This window comes from Acipenser ruthenus, chromosome 43 (genome assembly GCF_902713425.1).
Source record: "Acipenser ruthenus chromosome 43, fAciRut3.2 maternal haplotype, whole genome shotgun sequence".
Lineage (NCBI taxonomy): Eukaryota > Metazoa > Chordata > Actinopteri > Acipenseriformes > Acipenseridae > Acipenser > Acipenser ruthenus.
Window position 1 is genome coordinate 9,479,414 of NC_081231.1, and position 20,000 is coordinate 9,499,413.

The window sequence follows — 20,000 nt, forward strand, 5'->3', positions numbered from 1 at the left end:
TTAGTATGGGCTGCCAGAAATGAGGAGAAAATAAATACAGCTTTTTATAAATGTGTGCATTCAGATATCATTCATAAATCTAGTTACAAGATTTAACAGTTAACTAAATATTTCAATAAACCTTAAATCTCTTAGCTAGATTTAACATTTAGTTAAATATTTAACTAGCAGCTAAAGTGCATAGCATAAGTGTACCTGTGTGTGACAGTACCTGTGTGTGTGTCACTATCTGTGTATGTGTGTCTCAGTGTGTGTGTGTGTGTCTCAGTGTGTGTCTGTTTGTCAGTACATGTGTGTGCGTGCGTGTCAGTATCTGTGTGTGCACAGGTCACTACCTGTGTGTGTGTGTGTGGGGGGGTCAGTACATGTGTGTGTGTGTGTCAGTATGTGTGTGTGCGGGTCACTACCTTTGTGTGTGTGTGGGGGTCAATACCTGTGTGTGTGTTTGTGCCTGAACCTGTGTGTGTGTCTGTACCTGTGTGTGTGTGTGTGTTTGTGTCTGTACCTGTGTGTGTGTGTGTGTCAGTATGTGTGTGTCAGTACCTGTGTGTGTGTGTCTCACTATTTGTGTGTGTGTGTCAGTACCTGTGAGTGTGTTTGTGTGTCTGTGTCAGTACCTGTGTGTGTGTGTGTGTGTCTCACTATCTGTGTGTGTGTGTGTCAGTACCTGTGAGTGTGTGTGTCTGTGTCAGTGCCTTTGTGTGTGTGCATGTGTGACAGTACCTGTGTGTGTCACTATCTGTGTGTGTGTCTCAGTGTCTCAGTGTGTGTGTGTCTCAGTGTGTGTGTGTCTCAGTGTCTCAGTGTGTGTGTGTGTGTGTCAGTACCTGTGTGTGTATCAGTGTGTGTGTCACTATCTGTGTGTGTGTGCGCGTGTCAGTACCTGTGTGTGTGTGTGTCTCAGTGTGTGTGTGTGTCTCAGTGTGTGTCTGTTTGTCAGTACATGTGTTTGCGTGCGTGTCAGTATCTGTGTGTGTGTTTGTCAGTACCTGTGTGTGTGTGTGTGTGCGTGTCAGTATCTGTGTGTTTGTTTGTCAGTACCTGTGTGTGTGCGTGTCAGTCCCTCTGTGTGTGTCTCTCAGTACCTGTGTGAGTCACTACCTGTGTGTGTGTGGGTGTGGGTCAGTGCCTGTGTGTGTGTGTTTCAGTACCTGTGTGTGTGTGTGTGTGTGTGTGTGTGTGCGTGCGTGCGTGCGTATGCGTGCGTCAGTACCTGTGTGTCTCTGGGAGATATATTTTTTGTCTCAAGTCCCCTCCCGCGCTCCGTTCATAACTGATGGAAAACTAAAACAACTCCTCAGAAATATTCATGACGAGGGACATGTTAATAAAAACATAAACCATGGCGATTGTGTTGATAAAGATATCGCAGGAATAAGTCCAGGCAGCAGAACGCCAGGGAAAGCGACGCGTTGTGTTTTAAACCTGTCAGCGAGCCCGGCTCTGAAGAACAACAAAACACAAAACAAGAGACGCACATCGAGGGCCTGTCAAATTTGAAAATTCATTTATTACATTTCTCTTCATAGAATCCTCTGTAAGGTTAACATACAACCAGTCAGATACAGAACAATAGATTTTGATAATTTACTCTAGTTATTGATAAAAAAAAAAAATTAGTAATATTTGTAAAACTTCCATCCTTTCCACAAGTCTCAAAACACCTGAACCGTGCCGTCTGAAGATATCCCTGTGTCTCTATCAGATGAATCTATAACAGCACAGCAGCTCAAATTAAAATGTGCATCGCTGCCCGAACCCAGAGACTGTCTATCACATGTCTGCAAACCTCAAGCCTAGAGGCCGTCCCAAACTGCACAGAACCACGGAAATCTGAAGAGAATCTGTAATCTACAGAGGGAGCATCTTACCTGTTTAGTATTTCAATGATAAAAATGGAAATCAAGTAAACATACTATCAAACTCTTTTCAGGCGAAGCACTTCCAATGTAACATATCAGGCCTTTTTGTCAGTAAAATCTTTATACGCTGTCAAACAAAAACAAGACTTCTCATTGGGTCACGTTTTCAAACCCTCAACTCCAGCCTTTATGAACTCCTACTTCTTAAAAGGAGACGTCTGTCGATTTCACAAAACTAGAAGCGACCAGCTGAGTTCATGTATTCCAGGTCACTTTAGCGGTCCGTTTGTGATAATTCCCATGACGATGTCGCTGAGGAAGATGGAGGCTCCCTGGAGGAGTGCGAATTCCCAGGAATTCACTCCTCCACAGATTCGGACCGTCTCTACTCCAGACCGACTGGTTAATTGCAATCCCAAAACACCACTTCCGAGAGACTTCCTTAAAAACAAAGTGCTTGATTACTTTCCCATAAACTGATTTCCTCGTCAATTTCAAAGATCGCAGGTTAACCAGGAACTTAATACTGTATCACATTCTGAATATGAATATAGCTGAGTTATTAATTGTAGGTAATACTTAGAATACCAGATACATATTTAGCATTAAAATGCAATCCATGTGATTTCTTTACCAGTCGTTCATTATTTTGTGTATCAGCCTCCACACAAAGCCGAGCGCAGTGCGGTATACTGTAATGATGCTCCAGTCAGTCTGCCCGGACTGCACCTGAACCATCTTAAAAACACGAAGCCTCCAATAAGCTCATTTGTAAAAGTTAGTAAAGAATGGTGCTATATAATCTAAGGAAGCTGAATGTGAACTCCTAGCTGGAGCAACGAGAGAGGGAGAGAGGGGGCGGGGCAGAGAAGGAGGCGGAGACGCTGCTAGGCAACCGGCTCCTGAACATTCCACTCCGCTGAGCAGAGACCGTTAGGATTTAAAAATGCCAAAGTTCCGAGCGCCGTTAGTATGGGCTGCCAGAAATGAGGAGAAAATAAATACAGCTTTTTAGAAATGTGTGCATTCAGATATCATTTAGAAATCTAGTTACAAGATTTAACAGTTAGCTAAATATTTAAATAAATCTGAAATCTCTCAACTAGATTTAACATTTAGCTAAATATTTAAATAAATCTTAAATCTCTTAACTAGATTTAACATTTAGCTAAATAGTTAAATAAATCTTAAATCTCTTAGCTAGATTTAACATTTAGTTAAATATTTAACTGGCCGCTAAATCTGAATATTTAACAATTAGCATAACATAATTGTACCTGTGTGTGTGTGTCTCAGTGTGTGTGTGTGTCTCGGTGTGTGTGTGTTTCAGTGTGTTTGTGTCTCAGTGTATGTGTGTGTGTTTGTGTCTCAGTGCGTGAGTGTGTGTGTCTCAGTGTATGTGTGTGTCTCTCAGTGTGTTTGTCTCAGTGTGTGTGTGTGTCTCAGTGTTTGTTTCAGTGTGTGTCTCAGTGTATGTGTGTGTGTGTGTCTCACTGTGTGAGTGTTTCAGTGTGTGTGTGTCTGTGTCTCAGTGTGTGTGTCTCAGTGTGTGTGTCTTGGTGTGTGTGTCTGTGTGTGTGTGTGTGTGTGTGTGACTGACACACACACACACGTGCACACGGATCATAGAGAAGTTTGGTGCCAAACCAATTATTTTTATTTAAGAACAATAATAAACAAAAAGCTAATTGAACAAAATATCAAACAATTTGAGGAAAGAAAAAGTGGAAACCAAAAATAACTATTTATAGTCACCTAATCACAGGTACTGACTCCAATAACTGAGTCCAACCACAGAGCTGCAAAACTGCCCTCTGATCTGCACAAAAAGACGATCCTGACTGAACAAAACTAACAGCCTTTATACCCTTCCAGACCTCCCCCTCCCCCAGAATAAACCATTCTGCAGGTGGGTATATAGAAACAAACCAGCAAACAGTTATCAAGAATAAATAAAGTATTCAAAAAGAAACAAATCAATGAATATATATATATATATATATATATATATTTCTGGAAAAAAATAAGAGACCACTGCAAAATTATCAGTTTCTCTGGTTTTACTATTTATAGGTATGTGTTTGGGTAAAATGAACATTTTTGTTTTATTCTATAAACTACTGACAACATTTCTCCCAAATTCCAAATAAAAATATTGTCATTTAGAGCATTTATTTGCAGAAAATGACAACTGGTCAAAATAACAAAAAAGATGCAGTGTTGTCAGACCTCGAATAATGCAAAGAAAATAAGTTCATATTCATTTTTAAACAACACAATACTAATGTTTTAACTTAGGAAGAGTTCAGAAATCAATATTTGGTGGAATAACCCTGATTTTCAAGCACAGCTTTCATGCGTCTTGGCATGCTCTCCACCAGTCTTTCACTTTGATGCTGGGTGACTTTATGCCACTCCTGGCGCAAAAATTCAAGCAGCTCGGCTTTGTTTGATGGCTTGTGACCATCCATCTTCCTCTTGATCACATTCCAGAGGTTTTCAATGGGGTTCAGGTCTGGAGATTGGGCTGGCCATGACAGGGTTTTGATCTGGTGGTCCTCCATCCACACCTTGATTGACCTGGCTGTGTGGCATGGAGCATTGTCCTGCTGGAAAAACCAATCCTCAGAGTTGGGGAACATTGTCAGAGCAGAAGGAAGCAAGTTTTCTTCCAGGACAACCTTGTACTTGGCTTGATTCATGCGTCTTTCACAAAGACAAATCTGCCCGATTCCAGCCTTGCTGAAGCACCCCCAGATGAGTCAAATTTTCAGCTTTGCCCAACACCTGGTCATCTAATGGTTAGACGGAGACCTGGAGAGGCCTACAAGCCACAGTGTCTCGCACCCACTGTGAAATGTGGTGGAGGATCGGTGATGATCTGGGGGTGCTTCAACAAGGCTGGAATCGGGCAGGTTTGGCATGAATCAAGCCATGAAGGCCACTTCTGACCAGACTTCTCCGGACAGTAGATGGGTGTACCAGGGTCTCACTGTTTTCTGCCAATTCTGAGCTGATGGCACTGCTGGACATCTTTCGATTGTGAAGGGAAGTAAGCATGATGTGTCTTTCATCTGCTGCAGTAAGTTTCCTTGGCCGACCACTGCGTCTACGGTCCTCAACGTTGCCCGTTTCTTTGTGCTTCTTCAAAAGAGCTTGGACAGCACATCTGGAAACCCCTGTCTGCCTTGAAATTTCTGCCTGGGAGAGACCTTGCTGATGCAGTATAACTACCTTGTGTCTTGTTGCTGTGCTCAGTCTTGCCATGGTGTATGACTTTTGCAACATCACCTTGTTAGCTGAGTTTGGCTGTTCCTCACCCAGTTTTATTCCTCCTAAACAGCTGTTTCTGTTTCACTTAATGATTGTGTTTCAACCTACATATTGAATTGATGATCATTAGCACCTGTTTGGTATAATTGTTTAATCATACACCTGACTATATGCCTACAAAATCCCTGACTTTGTGCAAGTGTACCTAGAAGAATTGATGCTGTTTTGAAGGCAAAGGGTGGTCACACCAAATATGGATTTGATTTAGATTTTTCTTCTGTTCACACACTTTGCATTTTGTTAATTGATAAATATAATCTATTAACATGTCTATTTTTGAAAGCATTCTTACTTTACAGCATTTTTTCACACCTGCCTAAAACTTTTGCACAGTACTGTATGTGTGTATATAATATATATATATATATATATATATATATAACATTAATCTAACACATGCATTAAAACTATGCTTTAAAACAAGCAGAGGGAAACGTACTTAAAATCAGCTGTCCCCCCTTTCAATATCTTCTACAGGTACTGCCCTGACTACAGGAAGTCAGTACTCAGGGAAGTCAATAAAAGCTTCCCTCACCAACATGGCTGCTTCCCCACTTCCTGTCAAGATGGAGGACCTCACCACCACACCCAACTCAGGTTACCTGAACCATTGCATATCAGTTTATCTCAACAATAGTACTGCAATACATTGTTCTGGAAGTGTGCTCCTTTCCAAACCAGCTCTCTAAACCGTACTCTTCATTAACCTTTCTTTTGGTTTTCAGGACACTCCCAACCACAGGCCTCCAGTCCCCGTACAACAGGGAAGTGAATTTTGTTTTTATTATTTTCCTTACTAGACACAAGGATCAGCAACACCATACAAAAACAGATTAAAAACTTTTGCAGTAAATGTCCAGATACATACTGAGACAATGTGAGGGTCTCCTCCCTCACACTCCTCCTCCTCCTCATCATCATCCTTATCTTCCTCATCAGGTCAATCAGGCTTGGCTGTTTCCAGACTTGACCCTTGACCGTTGTGACTTGAGACTTGACATAAATAGATATATTAGAACAAACAGTTCTAGTAAATGTCCACACGGTGGCAGCATTGTATAAGGAATAAGAACATAAGAACATAAGAAAGTTTACCAACGAGAGGAGGCCCCATTCAGCCCATCTTGCTCGTTTGGTTGTTAGTAGCTTATTGATCCCAGAATCTCATCAAGCAGCTTCTTGAAGGATCCCAGGGTGTCAGCTTCAACAACATTACTGGGGAGTTGGTTCCAGACCCTCACAATTCTCTGTGTAAAAAAGTGCCTCCTATTTTCTGTTCTGAATGCCCCTTTATCTAATCTCCATTTGTGACCCCTGGTCCTTGTTTCTTTTTTCAGGTTGAAAAAGTCCCCTGGGTCGACATTGTCAATACCTTTTAGGATTTTGAATGCTTGAATCAGATCGCCGCGTAGTCTTCTTTGTTCAAGACTGAACAGATTCAATTCTTTGAGCCTGTCTGCATACAACATGCCTTTTAAACCCGGGATAATTCTGGTTGTTCTTCTTTGCACTCTTTCTAGAGCAGCAATATCCTTTTTGTAACGAGGTGACCAGAACTGAACACAATATTCTAGGTGAGGTCTTACTAATGCATTGTAAAGTTTTAACATTACTTCCCTTGATTTAAATTCAACACAATATATCTGAGCATCTTGTTGGCCTTTTTTATAGCTTCCCCACATTGTCTAGATGAAGACATTTCTGAATCAACATAAACTCCTAGGTCTTTTTCATAGATTCTGTCTTCAATTTCACTATCTCCCATATGATATTTATAATGCACATTTTTATTGTCTGCATGCAATACTTTACACTTTCCTCTATTAAATGTCATTTGCCATGTGTCTGCCCAGTTCTGAATGCTGTCTAGATCATTTTGAATGACCTTTGCTGCTTCAACAGTGTTTGCCACTCCTCCTATTTTTGTGTTGTCTGCAAATTTAACAAGTTTGCTTACTATACCAGAATCTAAATCATTAATGTAGATTAGGAATAGCAGAGGACCTAATACTGATCTCTGTGGTACACCACTGGTTACCTCGCTCCATTTTGAGGTTTCTCCTCTAATCAGTACTTTCTGTTTTCTACATGTTAACCACTCCCTAATCCATGTGCATGCATTTCCTTGAATCCCTACTGCGTTCAGTTTGAGAATTAATCTTTTATGCGGGACTTTGTCAAAAGCTTTCTGGAAATCTAAATAAACCATGTTGTATGCTTTGCAATTATCCATGTTCAATGTTGCATCCTCAAAAAAGTCAAGTAGGTTAGATAGACACGATCTCCCTTTCCTAAAACCATGCTGACTGTCTCCCAGGATATTGTTACCATATAGGTAATTTTCCAATTTGGATCTTATTATAGATCCATAAGTTTACATATAATAGAAGTCAGGCTTATTGGTCTGTAGTTACCTGGTTCGGTTTTGTCTCCCTTTTTGTGGATCGGTATTACGTTTGCTATTTTCCAGTCTGTCGGTACAACCCCTGTGTCAAGAGACTGTTGCATGATCTTGGTTAGCGGTTTGTAAATAACTTCTTTCATTTCTTTGAGTACTATTGGGAGGATCTCATCTGGCCCAGGGGATTTGTTTATTTTAAGAGCTCCTAGTCCCTTTAACACTTCTGCCTCTGTTATGCTAAAGTTTTTTAAAATTGGATAGGAACAGGTCGACATGTGGGGCATGTTGTCCGAGTCCTTCGTAGTAAAAACCTGTGAAAAGTAATCATTTAATATACTCGCTATTTTATTTTCTTCGTCTGTGATTTTGCCGTTTGTGTCTCTTAGACATTTAACCTCCTCTCTTGCTGTTATAATATTGGAAAAACGTTTTGGAATTGGTTTTAGCCCCCTTAGCAATGTTCATTTCTGTCTCTCTCTTGGCCTTTCTAACTTCCTTTTTGACTTGTTCCTGTTTGCAGTTCCAAACAGGAGGAGTGGCAAACGCTGTTGCAGCAGCAAAGGTCATTCAAAATGATCTCGACAGCATTCAGAACTGGGCAGACACATGGCAAATGACATTTAATAGAGGAAAGTGGAAGGTGCTGCACGCAGGCAATACATTTCTCCCCCCTTCCTTTCTATATTGGTTAATTGTGGGCTCTAGGTTTTTATTTAACATCGCTGAGTCCCTTGACCCTGTGGATTGCAACCACAATGTAGAAACATCTAGAGAATGGATGGGAATGGGCAATAAACATCACTGCTGTTTCTCTTAAAGCGTGTTTATTTATTTCTAATACTTGACCCTGTCTTAATACTGTATCACATTCTGAATATGAATATAGTTTTTATAGTTTAATATAGTTATTAATTGTAGGTAATACTTAGAATACCAGATACACATTTACCATTAAAAAGCAATCCATGTGATTTCTTTACCAGTCGTTCATTATTTTGTGTATCAGCCTCCACACAAAGCCGAGCGCAGTGCGGTATACTGTAATGATGCTGCAGTCAGTCTGCCCGGACTGCACCTGAACCATCTTAAAAACACGAAGCCTCCAATAAGCTCATTTGTAAAAGTTAGTAAAGAATGGCGCTATATAATCTAAGGAAGCTGAATGTGAACTCCTAGCTGGAGCAACGAGAGAGGGAGAGAGGGGGCGGGGCAGAGAAGGAGGCGGAGACGCTGCTAGGCAACCGGCTCCTGAACATTCCACTCCGCTGAGCAGAGACCGTTAGGATTTAAAAATGCCAAAGTTCCGAGCGCCGTTAGTATGGGCTGCCAGAAATGAGGAGAAAATAAATACAGCTTTTTATAAATGTGTGCATTCAGATATCATTTAGAAATCTAGTTACAAGATTTAACAGTTAGCTAAATATTTAAATAAATCTGAAATCTCTTGGCTAGATTTGACATTTAGTTAAATATTTAACTGGCAGCTAAATCTGGAGTTTGTATGCAAATGAGCTCCGGCCGCTTTGTGCTTTCCCGTGATTTGATTGGCTATTGTAATGTTGAAATTTGCATATTTACCAATTACAATAACATTAGTGTGTGTGTGTGTCTGCATGTCAGTACCTGTGTGTTTGTTTGTGTGTGTGTCAGTACCTGTGTGTGTGTGTGTGTGTCAGTACCTGTGTGTGTGTGTGTGTGTGTGTGTGTGTGTATCAATACCTGTCAGTGTGTGTGTTTGAGTCTCAGTCACTTCAATTCATACAAAGAGCATTTCAAGTGGAGTGATAAAGTGGAGCGATGTGTGTCAGTACCTGTGTGTGTGTGTGTGTCTGTCTCAGTGTGTGTGTGTTTGCGTCTCATTTTGAGTGTGTGTGTGTCTGTGTGTGTTTGTGTGTGTGTGTGTGTCAGTGTGTGTGTGTGTGTGTGTGTCTCGGTGTCTGTCTGTGTCTCAGTGTGTGTGTGTTTGTCTCAGTGTCTGTGTCTCAGTGTGTGTGTGTGTGTCTCAGTGTGTGTGTGTGTGTGTGTCTCAGTGTGTGTGTGTCTCAGTCACTTCAAGTCATACAAAGAGCATTTCAAGTGGAGCGATAAAGTGAAGTGAAGCGATCAAAAAAAGGCGCCAAGTTAGAAGCAAGAATTGTGTGAATCTTGGGCCCCAGCACCTTTCCAAGTGTGCCTATTTGCTTGATGCTTGACAAGATTGGCCTAATTGCTTCTCCTAACTTGTTCTTTTGTGTTTGATATCACCCCTTTAAACGGCTGGTGCGTTTTTCTAACTTGTTTTTTTTACATTGACAATGTTTTTGTCGTGGGATTGAGAGGAGTTAGAAAAACGTGTTTGAAACTACCAAGAGTCTCTATACAGCTCAAATAATTTCGCTGTTTTCACCATGTTGCAGCGGCAAAACTAAATCACTTAGAATTACCATCTGTACCAAAAGTCTGAAACACTCTTACATCAAATGTGAAAAAAACCATAAATACCTCTTATACACAAGGAGATATAAGTCGTCAAACTAAGGTCAAATTGTTATTCTCCTTCTTCCTCCTCTTCCGTCTACTTTAAGGGTGTGCACTTTACACAAACGTACACTTTACACAAACGTACACTTTACACAAATGTACACTTTACACAAACGTACACTTTACACATGCAGTTGTCACAGATTACTGGCTTGAAGACCTTTTTTTTTTTTTTTGAAGATTAGTTTTGTTTCTGCAGCTGTCAACCTGCTTTCAAACTGCTTCTAACTGCGTTGTCCTTGTCCACGACTGTACTTCTCCCCCTTCTTATCTGGCATCGTTTCAGCAACTCTTCCCATCATCCAAGAGTTACGCGGTGCTGTGTCATCTACTATCAGAACAACATCTCCTACGATGAAGTTTCTTCAAACACGAGACCACTTCTGTCGCTCCTGCAACAACGGTAAGTGCTCACCTGTCCATCTCTTCCAGAACAAATCAGCCATGAACTGGACTTGCTTCCATCTTCAACGAGCATACAAATCTTCTTTTTCTGAACAAACCAGGAGGCATATTTGGCTTAGTCTTCAACCGCAGCAAATGATTAGGTGTTAGAGCTTCCAAATCATTCACATCATCAGAGACCCTTATGATTGGATGATCATTAACGATGGCTTCCACCTCACAAAGAACTGTCTGAAGACCTTCATCATCAAGTGTTTGCTGTTTTAGAACAGCACTGAGAATCTTTCTCTCCTTATCTGTCTTTCCCACACACCGCCGTGGTGAGACCCAGCTGGTGGGTTGAAAATCCGCTTCACTCCTTTCTTTAGCATAGCCCCTTGCAATCTGGCTTGATTCAAACTTTCAATAGCTTCTCTCAGTTCAGGCTCCGCTCCAATGAAATCGGTACCGTTGTCAGATCAGATTTCCAAAACTTGACCTCCTCTTCAGATGATCCGACACAGTGCATTGATACAAGAGTCAGTGTCCAAAGAAGATGCCACTTCAATATGTACTGCCCTTACTGCTAAACATGTCAACATCTCTCCATATCTCTTGACCACACTTAGGGTGGATTGCGCACATCGAGAGCAAGATTCGTCCCAGTCTAGGACTGACTAATCCAAGATTGGATCCTGGATTCATTTCTGCTGCGCAGATCAAGACTGGTGTCGGATCTGCGGATCCGAGAGTGAATCTAAAATTCACCCGTTAATCCTGGATTCAGGTTGTCTGTGATGCTAGTTGATTGTGAAACACCGTCTCGTGAATTGGTAGTCAGAGCGTAACCATGGCAACGACTAAAACCTGTGCGTTTTCTTTCTTTGAGAAAAACCTTTTATCAAATTTAATTTTTGATAACTATAAAGATATTATTATATAGAGAATAAATCAATAAAAAACCGATAACCAAACGTTATTTACCTTGATAGCAAGTGTATGTGCTGATTAACTAATGTATGTGTGAGTTATGAATAGGAATAATAATCAAGAACTGCATTAATTACTAGAACATGTATTTATTTACAGAACATTTCCTGAGGTAGGTGAGTGATTGATCCTGCCCCGGCCCCTGATGGCGCTGTCAGCTGCTTTGAAAAGGCAGAGGAATAAGCTGCAGTAACTGTACATAAACTTGTACAGAATAATTAGTATTGTACACTTGGAACTGTTTTATCTTACATGGTATCTGTTTTTTTTTTCTAAATGTAATACATACTGTGTGATCCAGTGGTTAAAGAAAAGGGCTTGTAACCAGGAGGTCCCCGGTTCAAATCCCACCTCAGCCACTGACTCACTGTGTGACCCTGAGCAAGTCACTTAACCTCCTTGTGCTCCGTCTTTCGGGTGAGACGTAGTTGTAAGTGACTCTGCAGCTGATGCATAGTTCACACACCCTAGTCTCTGTAAGTCGCCTTGGATAAAGGCGTCTGCTAAATAAACAAATAATAACATGTTGAGTTTATATAAAAAACACACAAAAAACTACAGTATCTATCTCACCACTAATTCGCTACCACATATATTGCTCAAATGCATCTGTACCGGTGAAATAATTATCGGTTATTTGTTTAATTGGTGAATATTATTATTATTATTATTATTATTATTATTATTATTATTATTATTATTATTATTATTATTATTTATTTATTTATTTCTTAGCAGACGCCCTTATCCAGGGCGACTTTCAATCGTAAGCAAATACATTTCAAGTGTTACAGTACAAGTAATAATACAATTAAGAGCAAGATAAATACGATGGCTCGTAACTTGTTCTCCCGTTGGAAAATGAATATATTCACGTAACTTCAGTGATCCTGTGAATTACTAGATGACGCATCGACATGAAGCAGGTACTGCACCCGATTATTATCTGAAACGACCCAGTGGCATGAAATCTCAAGCAGCAGATTGATGTGGAGTGAGCGAGTCTTTTTTGGCTCTGTATATAACTATTTGTGATTTTGATATATTATCCAGCTCTGGTATTCTTTCGTTTCTCATTCTGAATCCTTGTATAAAACCTTCGTCACTATTCAATAAAAGGATTGCTACGATCACGAACAACACGATATCTAACCATCCAAAATAACCGACCATCTTCACAAGAATCCAGACTCAATCCACCTCCTACCAGGACTGGAATGGAATCCAGGATTGAATTTGAATCTAGATCTGCACAACGGAAAAAAATATCAATCCAAGATTCAATCCGAGATCGAGTCTGATCCAGACTGAATCTCGATGTGCGCAATCCACCCTCAAAGCGTATTTATTTATTTCTAATACTGGACCCTGTCTTAATACTGTATCACATTCTGAATATGAATATAGCTGAATTATTAATTGTAGGTAATACTTAGAATACCAGATACACATTTAGCATTAAAAAGCAATCCATGTGATTTCTTTACCAGTCGTTCATTATTTTGTGTATCAGCCTCCACACAAAGCCGAGCGCAGTGCGGTATACTGTAATGATGCTGCAGTCAGTCTGCCCGGACTGCACCTGAACCATCTTAAAAACACGAAGCCTCCAATAAGCTCATTTGTAAAAGTTAGTAAAGAATGGCGCTATATAATCTAAGGAAGCTGAATGTGAACTCCTAGCTGGAGCAACGAGAGAGGGAGAGGGGGCGGGGCAGAGAAGGAGGCGGAGACGCTGCTAGGCAACCGGCTCCTGATCATTCCACTCCGCTGAGCAGAGACCGTTAGGATTTAAAAATGCCAAAGTTCCGAGCGCCGTTAGTATGGGCTGCCAGAAATGAGGAGAAAATAAATACAGCTTTTTATAAATGTGTGCATTCAGATATCATTTAGAAATCTAGTTACAAGATTTAACAGTTAGCTAAATATTTAAATAAATCTGAAATCTCTTAGCTAGATTTAACATTGAGTTAAATATTTAAATAAATCTTAAATCTCTTAGCTAGATTTAACATTTAGTTAAATATTTAACTGGTAGCTAAATCTGGAGTTTGTATGCAAATGAGCTCTGCCCTCTCCGTGCGTTTTGATTGGCTCTTGTAATGTTGAAATATGCATATTTACCAATTAGCATGACATAAGTGTGTGTGTGTGTGTCGGGGGGTGTGTTCAGCCTTGTTGACCCATGTGTGTGTGTGTGTGTGTGTGTGTGTGTGTTCAGCCTTGCTGACCCCTGTGTGTGTGTGTGTGTGTGTGTTCAGCCTTGTTGACCCCTGTGTGTGTGTGTGTGTGTGTTCAGCCTTGTTGACCCCTGTGTGTGTGTGTGTGTGTTCAGCCTTGTTGACCCCTGTGTGTGTGTGTGTGTGTGTGTGTTCAGCCTTGTTGACCCCTGTGTGTGTGTGTGTGTTCAGCCTTGTTGACCCCTGTGTGTGTGTGTGTGTGTGTGTTTGTTCAGCCTTGTTGATCCCTGTGTGTGTGTGTGTGTTCAGCCTTGTTGACCCCTGTGTGTGTGTGTGTGTGTGTTCAGCCTTGTTGACCCCTGTGTGTGTGTGTGTGTTTGTGTGTGTTCAGCCTTGTTGACCCCTGTGTGTGTGTGTGTGTGTGTGTGTGTGTGTGTGTTCAGCCTTGTTGACCCCTGTGTGTGTGTGTGTGTGTGTGTGTGTGTGTTTGTTCAGCCTTGTTGACCCCTGTGTGTGTGTGTGTGTGTGTGTGTGTGTTTGTTCAGCCTTGTTGACCCCTGTGTGTGTGTGTGTGTGTGTGTGTTCAGCCTTGTTGAGCCCTGTGTGTGTGTGTGTGTGTGTGTTCAGCCTTGTTGACCCCTGTGTGTGTGTGTGTGTGTGTGTGTGTTCAGCCTTGTTGACCCCTGTGTGTGTGGGTGTGTGTTCAGCCTTGTTGATCCCTGTGTGTGTGTGTGTGTTCTGCCTTGTTGATCCCTATGTGTGTGTGTGTGTGTGTTCTGCCTTGTTGATCCCTGTGTGTGTGTGTGTGTGTGTTCAGCCTTGTTGATCCCTGTGTGTGTGTGTGTTTAGCCTTGTAGACCCCTGTGTGTGTGTTTGTGTGTGTGTTCAGCCTCGTTGACCCTAGATTTAACATTTAGTTAAATATTTAAATGGCCGCTAAATCTGGAGTTTGTATGCAAATGAGCTCCGCCCGCTTTGAGCTTTCACGCAATTTGATTGGCTCTTGTAATGTTGAAATATGCATATCTACCAATTAGCAACACATAAGTGTGTGTGTGTTTGTCAGTACCTATGTGTGTGTGTGTGTGTGTTCAGCCTTGTTGATCCCTGTGTGTGTGTGTGTGTGTGTGTGTGTGTGTGTGTGTGTTCAGCCTTGTTGATCCATCTGTGTGTGTGTGTGTGTGTGTGTTCAGCCTTGTTGATCCCTCTGTGTGTGTGTGTGTATGTGTGTGTTCAGCTTTGTTGATCCCTGTGTGTGTGTGTGTGTGTGTGTGTTCAGCTTTGTTGATCCCTGTGTGTGTGTGTGTGTTCTGCCTTGTTGACCCCTGTGTGTGTGTGTGTGTGTGTGTGCGTTTGTTCAGCGTTGTTTATCCCTGTGTGTGTGTGTGTGTGTTTAGCCTTGTTGATCCCTGTGTGTGTGTGTGTGTGTGTTTAGCCTTGTTGACCCCTGTGTGTGTGTGTGTGTGTGTGTGTGTGTGTGTGTTCAGTCTTGTTGACCCCTGTGTGTGTGTGTGTGTGTGTGTTCAGCCTTGTTGATCCCTGTGTGTGTGTTTGTGTGTGTGTGTGTTCAGCCTTGTTGAACCCTGTGTGTGTGTGTGTGTGTGTGTTCTGCCTTGTTGACCCCTGTGTGGGTGTGTGTATGTGTGTGTTCAGCCTTGTTCATCCCTGTGTGTGTGTGGGTTCAGCCTTGCTGACCCCTGTGTGTGTGTGTGTGTGTGTGTGTGTGTGTGTGTGTGTGTGTTCAGCCTTGTTGACCCCTGTGTGTGTGTGTGTGTGTGTGTGTTCAGCCTTGTTGATCCCTGTGTGTGTGTGTGTGTTTAGCCTTGTTGATCCCTGTGTGTGTGTGTGTGTGTGTTTAGCCTTGTTGACCCCTGTGTGTGTGTGTGTGTGTGTGTGTTTGTGTGTGTGTTCAGCCTTGTTGACCCCTGTGTGTGTGTGTGTGTGTGTGTGTGTGTTCAGCCTTGTTGATCCCTGTGTGTGTGTGTGTGTTTAGCCTTGTTGATCCCTGTGTGTGTGTGTGTGTGTGTTTAGCCTTGTTGACCCCTGTGTGTGTGTGTGTGTGTGTTTGTGTGTGTGTTCAGCCTTGTTGACCACTGTGTGTGTGTGTGTGTGTGTTCAGCCTTGCTGACCCCTGTGTGTGTGTGTTCAGCCTTGTTGACCCCTGTGTGTGTTCAGCCTTGTTGATCCCTGTGTGTGTGTGTGTGTGTTCAGCCTTGTTGACCCCTGTGTGTGTGTGTGTGTGTGTGTGTGTTCAGCCTTGTTGATCCCTGTGTGTGTGTGTTCAGCCTTGTTGATCCCTGTGTGTGTGTGTGTGTGCTCAGCCTTGCTGACCCCTGTGTGTGTGTGTGTGTATGTGTTTGTTCAGTCTTGCTTACCCCTGTGTGTGTTCAGCCTTGTTGACCCCTGTGTGTGTGTGTGTGTGTGTGTTCAGCCTTGTTGACCCCTGTGTGTGTGTGTGTGTATGTGTTTGTTCAGTCTTGCTTACCCCTGTGTGTGTTCAGCCTTGTTGACCCCTGTGTGTGTGTGTGTGTGTGTGTTCAGCCTTGTTGACCCCTGTGTGTGTGTGTGTGTGTGTGTGTATGTGTTTGTTCAGTCTTGCTTACCCCTGTGTGTGTTCAGCCTTGTTGACCCCTGTGTGTGTGTGTGTGTGTGTGTTCAGCCTTGTTGACCCCTGTGTGTGTGTGTGTGTGTGTGTGCGCTCAGCCTTGTTGAGCCTTGCTGACCCCTGTGTGTGTGTGTGTGTGTGTGCTCAGCCTTGTTGACCCCTGTGTGTGTGTGTGTGTGTTCAGCCTTGTTGATCCCTGTGTGTGTGTGTGTGTGTGTGTATGTGTTTGTTCAGTCTTCCTTACCCCTGTGTGTGTTCAGCCTTGTTGACCCCTGTGTGTGTGTGTGTGTGTGTTCAGCCTTGTTGACCCCTGTGTGTGTGTGTGTGCGCTCAGCCTTGTTGAGCCTTGTTGACCCCTGTGTGTGTGTGTGTGTGTGTGTGTGCTCAGCCTTGTTGATCCCTGTGTGTGTGTGTTCAGCCTTGTTGATCCCTGTGTGTGTGTGTGTGTGTGCTCAGCCTTGCTGACCCCTGTGTGTGTGTGTGTGTATGTGTGTGTTCAGCCTTGTTGACCCCTGTGTGTGTCTCTGTGTTTCAGGTTCCGGTGTTGGAAGCTGGGGGAGGATATCAATCTGATCGTTCGCTGTGAACACGATGGTGTGATGACCGGAGCCAACGGGGAAGTGTCCTTCATCAACGTCAAGACCCTCAACGAGTGGGACTCCAGGGTAGGGACCCCTTTCAATACCTTTAATCACAGCTTCAACCCGAGGAAACCCCACACCACTGATACAGGGGAACCCCAGACAGAGACCCCTTTCAATACCTTTAATCACAGCTTCAACCCGAGGAAACCCCACACCACTGATACAGGGGAACCCCAGAGAGAGAGACTGCTTTCAATACCTTTAATCACGGCTTCAACACGAGGAAACCCCACACCACTGATACAGGGGAACCCCAGAGAGAGACCGCTTTCAATACCTTTAATCACAGCTTCAACCCGAGGAAATGTGGGGAAGCAATAAAAAAGGCCAACGAGATGTTCGGATATATTGTGAGAAGTGTTGAATTTAAATCAAGGGAAGTAATGTGCAAAGAAGAGCAACCAGAATTATCCCGGGATTAAAAGGCATGTCGTATGCAGACAGGCTCAAAGAATTGAATCTGTTCAGTCTTGAACAAAGAAGACTACGCGGCGATCTGATTCAAGCATTCAAAATCCTAAAAGGTATTGACAATGTTGACCCAGGGGACTTTTTCAACCTGAAAAAAGAAACCAGGGGTCACAAATGGAGATTAGAAAAAGGGGCATACAGAACAGAAAATAGGAGACACTTTTTTACACAGTGAATTGTGAGGGTCTGGAACCAACTCCCCGGTAATGTTGTTGAACCTGACACCCTGGGATCCTTCAAGAAGCTGCTTGATGAGATTCTGGGATCAATCAGCTAATAACAACCAAACGAGCAAGATGGGCTGAATGGGGAAACCTCTCATTTGGAAACTTTCTTATGTTCTGCCTCGGTTATGCTAAAGTTATTTAAAATTGGATAGGATCAGGTCGACATGTGGGGCATGTTGTCCGTGTCCTCCTTTGTAAAAACCGGTGTAAAGTAATCATTTAATATACTCGCTATTTTTTTTTCTTCGTCTGTGATTTTGCTGTTGGTGTCTCTTAGACATTTAACCTCCTCTTTGAATGTTCTCTTGCTGTTATAATATTGGAAAAACGTTTTGGAATTGGTTTTAGCCCCCTTAGCAATGTTCATTTCTGTCTCTCTCTCTTGGCCTTTCTAACTTCCTTTTTGACTTGTGTTTGCAGCTCCAAACAGGAGGAGTGGCAAACACTGTTGCAGCAGCAAAGGTCATTCAAAATGATCTCGACAGCATTCAGAACTGGGCAGACACATGGCAAATGACATTTAATAGAGGAAAGTGGAAGGTACTGCACACAGGCAATACATTTCTCCCTCCTTCCTTTCTATATTGGTTAATTGTGGGCTCTAGTTTTTTTATTTAACATCACTGAGTCCCTTGTCCCTGTGGATTGCAACCACAATGTAGAAACATATAGAGAATGGATGGGAATGGGCAATAAACATCACTGCTGTTTCTCTTAAAGCGTGTTTATTTATTTCTAATACTGGACCCTGTCTTAATACTGCATCACATTCTGAATATGAATATAGCTGAGTTATTAATTGTAGGTAATACTTAGAATACCAGATACCCATTTAGCATTAAAATGCAATCCATGTGATTTCTTTACCAGTCGTTCATTATTTTGTGTATCAGCCTCCACACAAAGCCGAGCGCAGTGCGGTATACTGTAATGATGCTGCAGTCAGTCTGCCCGGACTGCACCTGAACCATCTTAAAAACACGAAGCCTCCAATAAGCTCATTTGTAAAAGTTAGTAAAGAATGGCGCTATATAATCTAAGGAAGCTGAATGTGAACTCCTAGCTGGAGCAACGAGAGAGGGAGAGAGGGGGCGGGGCAGAGAAGGAGGCGGAGACGCTGCTAGGCAACCGGCTCCTGAACATTCCACTCCGCTGAGCAGAGACCGTTAGGATTTAAAAATGCCAAAGTTCCGAGCGCCGTTAGTATGGGCTGCCAGAAATGAGGAGAAAATAAATACAGCTTTTTATAAATGTGTGCATTCAGATATCATTTAGAAATCTAGTTACAAGATTTAACAGTTAGCTAAATATTTAAATACATCTTAAATCTCTTAGCTAGATTTAACATTTAGCTAAATATTTAAATAAATCTTAAATCTCTTAGCTAGATTTAACAGTTAGCTAAATATTTAACTGGCAGCTAAAGTGCATAGCATAAGTGTACCTGTGCGTGTGTGTATCTGTGTGTGTGTGTCTGTGTCAGTACCTGTGAGTGTGTGTGTGTGTCAGTACCTGTGCGTGTCAGTACCTGTGTGTGTGTGTGTATGTCAGTACCTGTGTGTGTGTGTCTGTCACTATCTGTGTGTGTGTGCGTGTGCGCGTCAGTACCTGCGTGTGTGTGTGTGTGCGTCAGTACCTGTGTGTGTGTATGTGTGTCAGTACCTGTGCATGTCAGTACCTGTGTGTGTGTGTGCGTGTCAGTATGTGTGTGTCACTATCTGTCTGTGTGTGTGTGTGTCTCGCTATCTGTGTGTGTGTGTGTCAGTATCTGTGTGTGTGTGTGTGTCAGTACCTGTGAGAGTGTGTGTGTGTGTGTGTCAGTACCTGTGAGTGTGTGTGTCTGTCAGTACCTTTGTGTGTGTGCATGTGTGACAGTACCTGTGTGTGTCACTATCTGTGTGTGTGTGCGTGTCAGTACTTAAAATGTCCAGGGAGCCGCCATCTTCTTCAGCGACATCGTCATCGGAATTATCACAAACGGACCGCTAAAGTGACCTGGAATACATGAACTCAGCTGCTCGGTTCTAGTTTTGTGAAATCGACAGACGTTGTGTCTCCTTTTAAGAAGTAGGAGTTCATAAAGGCTGGAGTTGAGGGTTTGAAAACGTGACCCAATAAGAAGTCTTGTTTTTGTTTGACAGCGTATAAAGATTTTACTGACAAAAAGGCCTGATATGTTACATTGGAAGTGCTTCGCCTGTAAAGAGTTTGATAGTATGTTTACTTGATTTCCATTTTTATCATTCAAATACTAAACAGGTAAGATGCTCCCTCTGCAGATTACAGATTCTCTTCAGATTTCCGCGGTTCTGTGCAGTTTGGGACGGCCTCTAGGCTTGAGGTTTGCAGACATGTGATAGACAGTCTCTGGGTTCGGGCAGCG

At 42.4% G+C, this 20,000-nt stretch overlaps 1 pseudogene; it reads left to right on the top strand.

Annotated features, from left to right (window-relative positions):
* LOC131696805 (macrophage-expressed gene 1 protein-like) overlaps window positions 1–20,000 on the top strand; it is a 137,364-nt pseudogene that overhangs the window by 58,637 nt on the left and 58,727 nt on the right.